This window comes from Mesitornis unicolor, unplaced genomic scaffold, assembly GCF_000695765.1.
Source record: "Mesitornis unicolor isolate BGI_N332 unplaced genomic scaffold, ASM69576v1 scaffold10911, whole genome shotgun sequence".
Classification (NCBI taxonomy): Eukaryota; Metazoa; Chordata; class Aves; order Mesitornithiformes; family Mesitornithidae; genus Mesitornis; species Mesitornis unicolor.
In genome coordinates, this window is record NW_010164531.1 from 5,131 (window position 1) to 16,791 (window position 11,661).

The 11,661-nt window shown below is 43.3% G+C and overlaps 1 pseudogene; it reads right to left on the reverse strand.

Moving 5' to 3' along the window:
- Positions 1-4,680: 4,680 nt before the first annotated feature.
- Positions 4,681-6,471, reverse strand: LOC104548348 (annotated as a pseudogene).
- Positions 6,472-11,661: the final 5,190 nt, after the last annotated feature.

The following is an 11,661-nucleotide window of genomic DNA, read 5'->3' on the forward strand; positions in this document are numbered from 1 at the left end:
CATTGAAATGAACACATAACCTCATGTCCTGTGGTAATGGGGTAATTTTTTGCCACTGATCACGTGCAAGCAAATGATAGGAAGGAGTAGACAGATAGAAACTTCACTGTTGGTAACAAGTGCAAACAATGATACAAATAATTTGTGTGGTTAATCATTTCACATATGTGTTTACTCACTCCTCATGAGCTCCTGTTTAATTTTTTTTCAGACAGAAGCAACAAAGGTTTATTTGTAACTTTGTGACCTGTTTTTAAGAGTAATGCTTTGCTTGGCTATAAAACAACAAAGTCCATTATTACAAACTTCACTTTGGTATTACATTATGCCATGTAGTTTTATAGCTTTATAATTATTGTCTCACAAGTTATTAACATAGATTCCAAGTTCAGACTGATGTGTTCAAGAGGCAAAACTGGAAATTGTATCTGTCTCACCAGAACACTGGTGGTTCAGCGTATCTATCATCATATCCTGAGATGCGCTCAATTTCTGACATATTAGGGGGAAAAAAGCAAAAATATAATATCTAATCAGTAAGATACAAGTAATCTGGTCTACAGGATGTATCCATCTATTCTGGTTTTTGGGTTTTTTTGGTTTTGGTTTTTTTTTGTCCTGGAGAAAAAAGAATGATTGCTCACACCTTTCTGGGAGGTGCTGCTCTTGTCCCAATGAGTTTCAAGCAACTCTTTTGCTTGAAAGAGTCCAGCGCAGAGCCACAAAGATGATTGAGGGAGTGGAGCATCTCCCTTATGAGGAGCAGCTGAGGGAGCTGGGTCCCTTTAGCTTGGAGGAGACTGAGGGGTGACCTCATTAATGTTTATAAATTTGTAAAGGGCGAGTGTCAGGAGGAAGGAGCCAGGCTCTTCTCAGTGACAGCCAATGACAGGGTAAGGGGAAATGGAAGCAAGCTGGAGCATAGGAGGTTCAATCTGAACATGAGGAAAAACTTTTTCACTGTGATGGTGACAGAGCACTGGCACAGGCTGCCCAGAGAGGTTGTGGAGTCTCCTTCTCTGGAGTCATTCAAAAGCCGCCTGGACATGTTTCTGTGTGACCTGGTCTAGATGATCCTGCTCTGGCAGGGGGGCTGGACTGGATGATCTTTCGAGGTCCCTTCCAACTCCTGATATTCTGTGATTCTATGATTCTGTAAGGATAGGGAGATGAGGATGAATATTTACCTCCTACAAAGCTTTCAACTGTAGCCCATGAGGAAGTTACTGGAATCACAGTTTGTTCTCAAGAGCTGCCAGTGATGAACCACCTTGCTAATTGTGCTCAGAATTAAAAAAATATACATTTTTTTCTTCTACCTCCCAAACCCAAAATATTTTTGATCTTAGTTGTGTTCTCAGTACAGAGCTTAAGAAATAGCCCAAACATATAATCTGCAAACCTCAGATGCACAAAGTTGAAGGCTAGAGTGTCTCAAAAATGTCCTTTCAGGTACACCAAGTCAAAGGCACCCACACACACACACAAATGCTGCTGATAGAATTTTTCGAGCAAATGGAATTGTATAGATTATCTTAAATACATGTTGATAAATTTAACCATGCTTAAAAACAATAATCACAGAATCATTTAGATTGGAAGATGTTTCTTTAGATCATCTAGTTCAATCCCCCTGCTTAAGCAAGACTAGCCATAATAGGTTGCCCAGGACCATGTCCAGTCAGGCTTTGAAAGTCTCCGAGGATGGAGACTCCACAACCTTCCTGAGTACCCTCTTCCAAGGTTACATCACCCTCACAGTAAAAATTGTTTTCTGTGTTCAAATAGAATTTATTGTGTTTTAATTTGTGCCCATTGCCTCTTGCCCTGTCAGTGGGCACTACTGAGAAGAGCCTGGCTCCCTCTTCTTCACTCCCTCCTATCAGGCACACAGGTAATGGTTCAGAACAGCTGGCTCTGTGCCTTGGGCTCTGCCGTGTGGTCTCCTGAGTTTTCCAGCATCTTGTTTCTGCTCAGGGCCACAGCCGGTGTCCCTTCAGTGGGAGAGTGTGAGACACAGCCGACCAACGTGGACGTCACTAGAGGGCAGAACAGTCCACTGGAATTCAGGGGCAAAGAGAGGACAAAAGGGCAGAAAGTCACTGATACTCCATATGGCAATAACATTAATGACACCGAGATGGGCTTTCTTCACATGCTACACAAAAGTTATCGACCCTTTCTCAAGGTCTGGTCATATTTCTGAAGCGAGCCTCTTCCAGAAAGAGCAGGTGCCCATTGCAGCTGCTGCCATAGGAAGTGAGTCAGAAAATGAGCATTGACAGGACAGTGATGAAAGGAGGTGCTGAATGCCCCAAACTTGTGCCTCCGGAACAGAAATTAGGCAGACTAGTGTGCATTTTGCCTTTATAATTTTGTACTTTTTGAAGCTCTGTTTGTACAAGGGTAAGCAGACACCTTGGATGGTCTGCAAGAATCACAGAGCTGTGAAGAGGAAACCAGGAAAGAGGAGTAGAAAGAGAGAAAAAGAACTTACGGGGATCAGCAATTAAAATTGAAAGGGCAACAAAATCATGCTTATTCCTGCCTTTCCACCAGATAAAAGGAATGTCTCCAGTCTCTTTATCCATGCGTGCCAACTAAACTATGACGGAAGAAGAATTTTTCATGTGCTAAACTGTTTTGTCACTGATCTGAGAAGTAACATAATGAGGATTTATTGAAGGGTCTTGGTATCTTTTTTCTTAAAGCCAGACAAAAAAGAAAGTCTAGTATTCATTTTATTTTTACTGTAGTACTTTGTCTGACAGCTTGACATGAGAGCAGGCATGAAAGTGTAGCTCATTTGTCTTAAAGGATCACAAAACAATTATATTCTCCAAATTATCAAACACTATCTGATTGTCCAGCATGGATCCTAGGTCCAAAAACAGTTTGGAAATGCTGTTCTTGTAGCCAGGCAATATTTTTTTCCGAAGTCTACTTCTAAATGTTTTTATTAGCTAGCTCTGTTCAGGTTTTTTTCCAAGTTTTTCAATAAATCTTTGAAAACTCTCAATCCTCAAATTCTGTCTCCTGACAATGGATTCTGGAACAGTGATCAAGGAAAAGCAATACAGCTTGAGTGGCATTTGAGCAAGCTACTGCCCCAGAAAAATAAAAAGTGCTTTATGAGTATATCTCATGATCCTGTAGCTGGAGATTTAGGTAGACTTTTGAAAGCAGTGGGTGGACTCACAGCATTGCCTGGATGGCTCTGAGAGTGCTGTATTGTGACCTCTAGCATGGATTGAATCAGATTAAGGGCTGCAAGAGGATGCATGTTCTGACATGCAAACAGAGCATTCAGACATCTGTTAGATATGAGAAATGCCTTTCTGAATTCAGTGAGATAACTCATGCAGTAATAATTAATGCCTTTAGACTTGGGATCACAACATTCAACCTTGTGAGCCAAGTGTTAAAGTACAGTTTTCCTCATCCCTTCCCTGATATACACCAGAAGGTAAATACCAGGTGTAGACGTTAAGCCACTGGAAAGACCATAAAAATGCTGCAGTGTCAAGGAATTCATTAAAAAGCAACTTTTGACATTTTGATAAATGGATAAAGTTCACTGATTGTATTTTGCTGTTTTGTCTGAAATCTCTTAAGTTTTGCGCATTCCAATATTAGGTACATTAGGTAGGTTTCCTGAAACAGCAGAGCAAAATAATAAGCTGTCAGATTCCCTCTACATCATATGCTTGCATAAGGTCTTTTTCCCAGTTGATCTCTGCTGGAGTTGCTGATTTGCTTGTTTTCACCTGGAGTTGCTCCTGTGGGGTCTTTCTGTAGTTCTATGGTATGATAATTACAGAATCATTAAGGTTAGAAGAGACCTCTAAGATCATCAAGTTCAACCGTCAACCTAACACCACCATGCCCACTGAACCATGTCCTGAAGTGCCACATCCACACGCTTTTTGAGCACCTCCAGGGATGGAAACTCCACCACCACCCTGGGCAGCCTGTTCCAGTGTTTGATGACTCTGTCAGTAAAGAAATTTTTCTAATATCCAATTTAAACCTCCTCTGGCCTAACTTGAGGCCATTGTCCTGTCATTAGTTACATGGCAGAAGAGATCAACACCTGCCTTTTTACAACCTCCTTTCAGCTAGCTGTAGAGATCCATAAGGTCTCCCCTCAGCCTCCTCCAAACTAAACAACCCCAGTCCTCTCAGCCACTCCTCACAAGACTTGTTCTCGAGACTCTTCACCGGCTTCATTGCTCTTCTCTGGACTCGCTCCAGTGCCTCAATGTCCTCCTTATAGTGAGGAGCCAAAAACTGAACACAGTATTCGAGGTGCAGCATCACCAGTGCCGAGTACAGGGGCAAGATCCCTTTCCCACTTCTAGTGGTCACACTATTTTTGATACAAGCCAGGATGCCATTGGCTTTCTTGGCCACCTGGGCACACTGCTGGCTCATGTTCAGTTGGCTGTCAATCAACCCCCCCAGGTCCTTTTCTGCATGGCAGCTTTCCAGCCACTCTTCCCCAAGCCTGTAGCACTGCATGGGGTTATTGTGACCAAAGTGCAGGACCCAGCACTTGGCCTTGTTAAACCTCATACAATTGACCTTGGCCTATTGATCCAGCCTATCCAGGTCCCTCTGAACAGACTTCTTATCCTCAAGCAGATCAACACTCCCACCCATTTTAAAAAAGAAAAATTATTATTTCTGACTATGGAGTGAGATGGTTACATTTTTGTTAGCCACCAGCTCTTTGTCGATCACACCACTAAAGAGCGAGCTCTGGCCCTCGTTCAGCCTCTTGACCCTGTAGCTTCAAAGTGGATCTTGCTGGTAATATCCTTAATTTACTGCGTGTGTGTCCTTATAAGGAGATCCCACAGGTAGACAAACTCACGATGTGCCATGTTCTCCACTTCAATGGTGTCCCACCTGGTCTTCCTTCCAAGGATTCTTCTCCCATTAATCTGATATTTCTGGTCACTGCACGCCACTGCAAATGGGATAATTTCCCTGAATTTCTCATTCACTATCCAATCTTCAGAGTCTTCATCAAACTTTTTTTGAGGATATATGTCAATCTCATTGGCAAGAAGATCAGCCATTATCCTTTGTTTGAAGTAGTCCCTCTCCTCCAGCGTTAACACGTCGGCTTTGGCAATCACAGGGACAGTGTTGACCACTCTGCTCAGGCGTTTCATGAACTCAATGTCCAGTGGTCAGAGTGAGTGACTGATGGCTGGGATGAAGTATACACAGCAGTACACCCGTGTGTCAGGGATCCGCTTCTTCCAGTTGATGTTGATTTCCTCCTGTGGGTACTTCTTATACTGGTCTTTGATGAACTTCATGATGGGCTGCCAGCAGTTTATATTGTTGATGTGGTCTCCAAAGCCCGGGATGTCAATGACCATCAGCTTTGTGCAAACCTCATTCTCTTCAATCTCATAAGTGACGGATTTGATTTCAATGGTCCTGAGGATCCGCTCTTCAGAAGTTATCTGTACAGATTTCTGACTGATTTTGGATTTGAAGAGGGTGTTGATTAACATAGATTTCCCCAAGGCACTCTGACCCATAAGCATGGTGTTGAACTTGAACCTCTCCTTCATGGTTTTCCATCTCATCTGCTCCAGGATGGTGTCTATCCCCATGTATCCAAAGTCCGCAGCTGGTTTCTTTGGACCAGCATCCCATGTAGCGTTCTTCATGCTGTGTGCATGGCTGGGAACTGCCTCTGGATCTACTTCTGTCTTTGGTGTGCTCTCCATCAGTACAAGCTGCGGCTTTGGCTCTGCCTGGGGAGGCTGAGTGGCGAGGGGGGGCTTTGAGGTCTCTCTGCCTGCAATGCTGGTGGGGCTGGGACCTCAGCAGCCTTCGCTACCTGAATTTCCACGTACTTGGTGGCTGTGTAAAGCACAGGAGCATTGGTCATCTCGGCTGTTCACTGGGACATCTCAGGGATATTTGACGCTGGCAACTCCACCCTCTGGAGACCCAGCTCCTGCAGCTTGCTGAGGGCAATCTCAGTGCTCTTTAGGGTGGACTCGGAGGGTTTGTGCCTCAGAATGTCTGCTCTTTTGAGGCCAAACCTTGACAATCCTGAGGTGGAGTTCTCCACCTGCTTAGATGACATTTCAATGGAGATTTCTGTTCTTCTGAACATCGACTCAGGCAGTTTGGGTCCAATGAGCTCCACTCTCCTCAGAGAAGGCTTGGGTGATCTTTGGGCTGTGGGGTCCACATGTTGGGCAGATGACTCTGAATTCCTGGCGCCAAGTTCCTGAAACTTCTGGACACGGTGGACCTGAGGTGGGAGTTCTGGGTTCATCTCTGTGGGGTGGAGGAATTTGAAGAGTGATCTACCTCCTCAACCTCAAAAGATCTTTTCAGAGCTTTGAAGTCAGAGATTATGCCCTTCAGGTGGGTGTTAACAGCTGGGTCAGTGTTAATGGCTGGGTGGACCATGGCAAGGAGTGGGGTGCTGCCCATCGGCTCTGTGGGGCACAGGCGGGCGAGAGTGTGCAACCACTGCCATCACTGCCTGTGACCGAATGAATGGCAGAGGGCAAGTGGCTGCAGCCACCCCCCACACCAGCGAACACCCTCCCAGGGTGAACTGTTTAGGGTTTTTTCTTTTTTTTTAACAGATTTGTTGAGGGGATACTACCCCCACACCATTAAGGGGTTTTTTTGCTGATACCCTAGCAGAGGCATGTCCCGGGTAATCCCAGTGTGTCGCCTCCTCCCAGCACCTTGCCCCCCTGTGCCAGACACTACTGCCTGCCTGGATCAAGAGAGAGGCGATCCCGCTCTGATGCATGGTCACAGCCACCTTTTCCTTGCCACTAGTCTCCCCAGCTCACAGCAGCTTCATGCCTGCCTCTGTGGGAAGGGATCTGGGTAGATGTATGCAAGCGAGAGGAGTTGGGGAGGCTGGGAGTATATAAAATGGAAAATATTTAGATAAATTAATGAACATTTGCTACAAGGGAGTCACCAAAGTATGCATGCTATCACAGAGTGGGATCTGTATTCCACTGGGGAGCTGGCTATTCAAAGTGCAAATCTCAAAACTTTTGCAATGACAGCCCTTGGATAGCTGTTGTCCTGCAGCAGTCCACTTGTCTCCTCCAGCCACTGTTTGGGAGTCCCCTGCCTTCCACCAGGAGAGAGCCCAGTGTCTGCCTGGAGCTTTGCAGGAACCTGCTGTGCACTGTGAACCCACCAGCAGATCTGTGGGAGCACTGAGGTCACTCTGAGCATTGTAGAAAACTGGGATAATCAGGGAAGTTGTGCAAAGGCCTCAGGCCTGATCCAGGGCTTCCTGAAACCAATGGCAGTCACTCCATGGACCTACCTGGCCATGTCCCCCTGGAGCAATATGGGTCCCAATGGGATACTTGCAAGGAAACAACTTCACCTTCATGGTGCTCATGGCAGGACGAACTGCTTTTCTTCTGTTGCTACTGCCTTTTAGTTGCAAGGATTCAGAAAGAAACAGCCTACCTGGATCTTCATAGTCCTGTGACAGTACTTTTTGAATGGTAGTAAGCAAGAACAAGAGAAATAACATTGATATTAGCTACAATTCAGTTTCCCATACAGCAGATAGTTTTCTGCTTTGAAATGCAACAACTTTTTGTCAGAGAAATGAGGGAGGGCATAAACCCAATCAAAACCCTGGAGCCAAGCTCCCATGAAAGTTGCCTTCTGGATCCAAGTGTCGGTGAGCTCTGGCAGGCCCAGCTATTGTAAACAGATGTGAGTAATTAATAATCAACTCAAGCTTCAAGCTAGCTGCCCCATCCTAAATAAAATGCTTGAAGATTAAGCACGCGTTTCTGGATCACTTTTAAAAAAAAAAAAAAAACCACAAAAACAAAACCTGACCTCTTGTGAGATTTCTGCCACATATAGGAGGAATATTGGCACTGTGATAGGCAAAGAAACTATGTAGGGGAAATCTCACTGCCACCCTGAAGTATTTGGTGATGGGACTGGTAATGATTAGGGGTCAAAGTGGCACAATAAAGGTCTGTACTAAAAAAAGCCTGTTCTGAACAGATTTACTGGGGAAAAATCAAGAAGTAAAGAATTGTCTTACGTGCTCCAATACATGAATCAGTAATACTGCTACTAATTGGTTCCAGGGAGCTTCATACATGCCCAAACCTCTCAGTTCATAATTCAGGTCTATCTAACATTCCTCCAGGTTTCAATCGGGTAAGTATTATCTGAATTCACAAGCACTGTTGTAAGCTTGTATACAGTGTTCATCTATGGCTGAGTATCAGCATGCCTGAAAAGAATATAATTGCATCCTTCTGAAATCACTCAAACTGAAGTGGAGCTACAACAGATGAGTATTTAACTGACAAAGCACATTGGTATCATTGGGTTGCAAAGTGTTGCTTAAAGATAGTTCATTACCAGTATATTGCAGTGCTCCTGGCCAATTCATTACTGTTAGATATCTCTAAAAGTAAATTATTGTCATAGAATATACAGAATTCACTTTTGTGCATTTCTAAAAATTATAGTGAGAGCTGGTTAAAATTTCACTACATCCTTGGCTTGTTCTGTTGTCCTGGGAATTTTGCATCAGTTCTGTTCTGTTTTAATCCTTGCAGTCTCCATAAGACTTACAGATTTATCAGATGTATTTTTTAATGTGGAAGAGAACCCTGTTGTGATTTACTGACAAAATTTTGTAATTAGGTACATGCTTGCAATCACAATATATGTAATGACACCTTAAACCCCAGAAGACAGAAGGAGGGAAATGTGCTGAAGAGTATTGTTCTTACTAATATTGCTCTTTACTTACCTGCTTAGTTACTTACATTTGTTGAGCTATCATCTGACCCCAGGTGCCAATACTTTTTTTCACATTTAATAAGATTCCATTAAAACCTCCATTAAATGAGTGATGAGGTTGCAAGGTAAAGCCCTCGCTAGTGTCAAAGGTAAGTTTGTCCATACAGTAAAAGCTTTGCACTTTGCATTTGAGAAGCCGGACTACAGTCCTTCAAGTGATGAAGTAACCATGCACTGGGCTTCTTTCACAGCCTTAATGAGCATAAGGGCAAACCTGCTTGTGCTCAGTGACCAGAGCAGTATTCAAGGTACTTTTTAATCCCCTTTGTCCAATATCCAGTGTCACAACTCTTGAACATGTGCAGATGTGGGAAAATTGTGGAAAGCTGGGGAAAATCGCTAGGAATTTGGATGGGGAGTACTGCTTCATTTATCTGCTAGGGCCCACACTAAGTACAATATGCGCCTGTCAGTGGGCCAGGGCAAATCTCCACCATCCGTACTGGTGTTGAAGCAGAAATGCTGATATACCAATTTCACTTACTCCACACTCTTCAGTGGATTGAGCTAATTTACACCCTGGAGAAGTGTTCCCTAGGCCTTACACACAGAAGAAAGTGACAGTCCATATATATTTGTGGATGGTTCAACATTTCATGTCCTCAGCCTCAGCTGCTGGTGTACCCAATCTCCCAGAGGGTAAAGAGGACTGGAGATCTGTGCTTCAGGAGAACGCTGGCTCTTGTTCTGTGTGTGCTCCCTTCCTTCTGCCATATGACAGCATCCTTTTGCAGGCTACACAGGGAGCATTTGAGTGTTGCAGGGAAAGCATAGGACACACTTTGGGGAACCCATTGCTGTAGTGCTGTGTAATTGTACTTAATATTCCCAAAGCCTGCAATTGTGTATCTGTGACTTTAAATAAATAAGTACTATGATTCTATAAGTACTAGAGCCCTATCTTAAAAAAGATGAGGAATTTCAATTAGAGTACATATGTGCTTTAAGATGCATGTCTGCATTTATATATGTATTAACTTTTTAAATTGTGATTTCTGTGACCCACATGAAGTGAGTTTATGAATGTGGCTGTACCGATGTGGTAATTCTGCTGGCAACATGATCTGTCATTGCTATGTTGATAAGTGTCTGAGAAGAAAATTTATGTCTGGGATTTGTTATGCCATACACTGCATAAATCACTGTATATGTCAGTACCAGGAAAAAAACAACCAACAAAACAAACAAAGATATACTTAAAAAATTATCCGCAGTTTTTGCCTAGGAATCACTTATCTGGAAATTCACCTTCTGCCAACAGTACAGATTGGCTTTCTCATGTTTTGCAGATTGAGCCCATCAGCATTTTCTGAAAGAAAAGACCACTAAGGAGAGAAGAGGTGAAATGGCCCATATGGAGCAGAAATAACGTAAGAAAAATAGAGGGCGGAGTGATCTAAAGCTAATCACTGTATGGTCAGGAGGCGATTGTGTGAAACACACAACGGTGGAAGTCCAGGTACTGAGGAGCTCTGAGGCACTTACAGAGGTTCTTCCACTGTCTTACTCTCTCTGCAGCCTCTGCCCATGGATTAATTTCTCTGGGATGCTTTACCAGGAAAGCAAAGAATGCAAACTGAGCAAAACTTCTCCTCAGAGATGTACTTTATAAAATACTTCATATACACTTAATAAAACCTTAGAAGTGTTTATAGTTGTTGAGGCAAAAAAGATTAGATAGTGTGTCAGTGATCCCCAACCTTTCTATAAGAACAGCGTGGTGTTTCATTTGTAATTGCTTCCTTTAAAACAAAAGCCGGCAGAGCTTATGCACAGCGTGTACTCTCTCTTCTCTTAGGTGATTATTGCCGTGCCCTCATATGTACTCACTTGAGTGATGCACTTGCTGAAACTCAAGGCTCCAGTCAAGAATGAAAATCTGAGCTGAGCTGTCTGCACAAATGTGCTCTGGCACAGCCTGATTGGAGTAATCCAGGAATGAAAGTTTGACCTAAGCTTGTTTGGTTTTATCAACTCCAGACTCACTCACTGTGAAATTCCAGTGGATTGGTGACTCTCCTCTCCCAAGGCAAACCTTAAGTTTGACAGACACTGACCTTCAGTTGCAGTCTGAAGGGAATACAGGGTCACACTGGAACAGTGCAAAGGAAGAAAATAGAAAATGAGGGATGCAAAGAACTGGGATGAAGCTTCAATGCAAGGAAGGCTATCACTCCTTTACAATCCTTAGCACCAACCAATTTGTCAAAACAGGCTTTAAACCATGATACTTACTGAGACTAATAGAAAAATAACCTTTTATAAACTTAAGAAATGATCACAAATTCTAATCTATTTCTATAACTTGCCAGAATCTATGTTTTCTGACAGAGGGAGTGTACCCGGTAATCTTCAGTGCAACACCTGTTAGGAGGCATATAACATTTATATGCAAACATAAAAGTAACCTTTTTCAGAATAGTGTGCCAATTCCTGTGTCCTCCCTACCTTTTTGAATGTGTAAGACTGAAGTATATCGGAACTGAGACAGTTCTAGCATAACTGGTAATGAGAAAGGGAATCCACATTCCCCACTTGCTATGGAAAACCACTCAATGTAGTGCACCCCTGAAGAACCTAAGAAGAGAGGAGCAAAACCTCAATATTTCTACAGGTGAAGCTATCTACTGATTGTGTTGCTGTTACAGAGAAGTAATTTTAGACAAATGATCACAGGTGGATATGCATGGAGGAAAACACGCCTAGAAACCTTGAAATAGTTATCCTGCTTAAAAGCCTTCACTTGGACTGTGTTCAGGAGACAGGGGTTATAGTTCACTAAGCAACTGGGTGCTAATATCT